A 3,503-nucleotide genomic window follows, 5' to 3' on the forward strand; every position below is an offset into this window, starting at 1 on the left:
TGAGTAAAAGAAAGGAAGGAAGAAAGGAAGAAAAAGATTGAAAGAAAGAAGGAAAGAAATGGAAGGAAGAGAGAAAGAGAGATAAGGGTAGGGATGGAGGGAAGGAGGGAAAAAGGAAAGAAGAAAAGAAGGAAGGAAGGAAAAAAAGGAAGGAATTAAGGAATTAAGGGACAAAGAAATGAAGGAAAGGAGGGAGGAAGGAAGTGACAAAACAATTTAATTTATTAAATGTGCTATTTAGCCCACCATAAACTTCTAATTAACCCTTTAGTAAATGCAAGTTTGCAATTTTCATTTCTCTGCATGTTTCCCATGCATGAATGAAACCAACAAATGAAGGTTCAGAAATAACCAGGTGAATTTGTTTGCATCTGTAGTAAATATGTATGCAAATTTTTTTCTCATTTTCCATACATCATCAAATAATTATTTGCAAACAATTTACATTTAGTTAAAAATATTCTAAAAATTGAAGTAACCAAGGGATGTCAATATATTATATAATGTGAATACTAGTAATTATAATGCTATTAATATTAGTCTTCATGTTATATTCATTGTAACATTTTTATTATGTATTTTATCAGAGAAATTAGCATACTCTGATTTTGGTGTTTGTGGGAGTCCTAATAGCGGACAGTAATTAAAATGAAAGGAGATCTGTATTTGTTGGCACAAATGAATATTTCTGAAAGCAATTAACTCATTGGAGTTTGTTCAAATACATCAGAAGGGCCTTAGAAAGGCTGTTCCACGTTAACATGGTTACCTATGATGTCATTCAAGAGCCACTAAACAATCATACTTCATTTTGCCGACACTATAATTATTCCCATTGTAAGAAAAATCATTCACATAATGTACATGATATAATCTTGTCCTTAAGTTATTATGTTCTATGAAATAATATCCAAATTATACACTACACTGAGTTAAAGAAAATGTTGCAAAATGTATTGGACATTGTAACTCCTTCTGATTACACGTATTGAAATTCAATTCCCCTGTATGATGACAGTAGAAGCAGTCTTTCAGAGATGACCCTGCAATAATGATCCTGGAAAAGAAGCCCAATATAATTAGTCTGCCATGTGAATGTCTAGCAAACAGATTATAATTAACCAGAAAGTAGACCCCCATAAGGCAAAGATTTGCTTTGAATAACCATTTTTGAAAATCTATGTTTAAGCTTCTGGAGTATGGATAATATAATCCTGATGTTATTTTTTTTTAATTTAATTTTATTTTATTTGTGAACATACTGAAAAGAGTGGTTACAATTACATGGGCAGGATAATGCGTACATTTCTTACCAAGCATTGCAGCCTCCTCTTTTGTTTACCCTTCTCATCCCTTCCCAGGCTCTCCCCTCTGCCACCATCCCAATCCATCTCCTCCCATCCCCTCTCGCACCGACGTTGTAAAGCTCGTTTTGGACATGACAACTTGTACTTCTCATTGTTGCAACAGGTCCACCTGTATCCTTAAACGACTTGTTTTTCCCCATCTCCTCCACAAGTTATACTGACATCAAATATAGTGAAAGCAGGGGTTATACTGTGGAGGAGGGACATACAAAGCAACAAAGAAATAATCTTATAAATGAGTTAGAATCAAATGCATGAAAGAAAAATACATTAAAATGCATATCTAAGGGTTCATTTTCCTAACATCACATTATCTGACCTTTTCCGCTTGACTCATACATATACTAGATATTGCAAATAAGGGAAACCATGGGGCCTATGTTTCTTTGGGCCTGGCTTACTTCACTTAATATAATTTTTTTCCAAGTTTTTCCATTTCCTAACAAATGGGGCAATGTCATTCTTTCTGATGGAGGCATAGAATTCCATTGTGTATATATAGATATTTTTTTAATCCATTCATCTACTGAGGGGCATCTGGGTTGGTTCCATATCTTAGTATGATAAAATATGCTTCAATAAACATAGTTGTGCTGGTAGCTTTAGTGTGGTCTTGTTTGTAAACATTTGGGTAAATGCCCAAAAGTGGGATTGCTGGGTCATAGGGGAGCTCTATGTGAAGTCTTTTGAGGAACCTCCATACTGCTTTCCAAAGTGGTTGAACAAGTTCCCATTCCCACCAACAATGAAGTAAGGTTCCCTTCTGTCCACATCCCCTCCATCATCTGTTGTTGTTAGAGTTCTTGATTTTTGCTATTCTAACTGGAGTGAGGCGGTATCTCAATGTTGTTTTGATTTGCATTTCTATTACGGCTAAGGAGGTTAAGAATTTCATGTGTCTATTGGCCATCCTTCTTTCTTCTTCAGAGAAGTTTCTCTTTAAGTCTTTAGCCCACTTATTTATTGGGCAGTTGATTCATTGAGGATTTGTTGTTGGGCGATTTAATTTTTTGAGTTCCAAGTATATTTTAGATATGAAACCCTTGTCCGTTTTATGGCTAGTAAAGATCTTCTCCCAATCTGTTGGCTCTCTGTTGATCTTGTTAGCTATGTCCTTTGTCATGCAGAAGCTCTGCAACTTTATGCAATCCCATTTGCCAACCTTTCTTTGATTTGTAGTGTTTCCGGGTCTCTATTCAGAAAATTTCGGCCTGTGCCAAGGAGACCTAGGGTTTCTCCCATTCCATCCTGTAATGTTTTCAGACTGTCTGCTTTGACTTCAAGGTCTTTGATCCATTTGGATTTGTTTCTGGTGCAGGGTGATATATAAGGATCTAGCTTTAGTTTTCTACAAGCAGTTAACCAATTTTGCCAGCACCATTTACTGAAGAGGCTGTCTTTGTTCCATTCTATTGTTTTAGCGCCCTTATCGAAGATTTGATGGCTATAGGTCTGTAGGTTAATTTCTGGGGATTCAATTCTATTCCATTGGTCCTGAGGTCTGTTGTTATGCCAATACCAAGCTGTTTTGATTACTATGGCTTTATAGTAGAGTTTGAAATTTGGTATTGATATTCCTCCAGCCGTGTTCTTTCCGTTGAGGAGCGTTTTTGATATTCAGGGTCTTTTATTGTTCCATATGAATTTTTGGATTGCCTCTTCTATTTCCTTGAAGAATGAGGTTGAAATTTTGATAGGTATCGCGTTGAATTTGTATATAGCCTTGGGAAGTATTGCCATTTTCCCGATGTTAATCTTTCCAATCCAGGAGCATGGGAGGTTTTGCCATTTTTAAAGTTCTGTGTTGATTTCCTTTTTCAAGATTTTAAAGTTTTCATCATAGAGGTCCTTCACTTCTTTGGTTAAGTTACTTCCTAGGTATTTTATTTTTTGTGGGGCTATTCCAAATGGAGTTGCTTTCCTAATTTCAGCCACACTTTTCTCATTGTTGGCATACAGAAACGCCATTGATTTTGGGGGATTAATTTTATACCCTGCTACTTTGCCAAAATTTTGAATTAGCTTGAGTAATTTGGGAGTGGAGTCTTTGGGATTCTTTAAATACAAGATTATGTAGTCTGCAAAGAGGGAGAGTTTTATTTCTTCTTTCCCTATTTGGATCCCCTTTATGTCTGC

The sequence above is a fragment of the Dipodomys spectabilis genome, unplaced genomic scaffold (assembly GCF_019054845.1).
Source record: "Dipodomys spectabilis isolate Male_0828 unplaced genomic scaffold, ASM1905484v1 ptg000040l, whole genome shotgun sequence".
NCBI classification, from domain to species: domain Eukaryota; kingdom Metazoa; phylum Chordata; class Mammalia; order Rodentia; family Heteromyidae; genus Dipodomys; species Dipodomys spectabilis.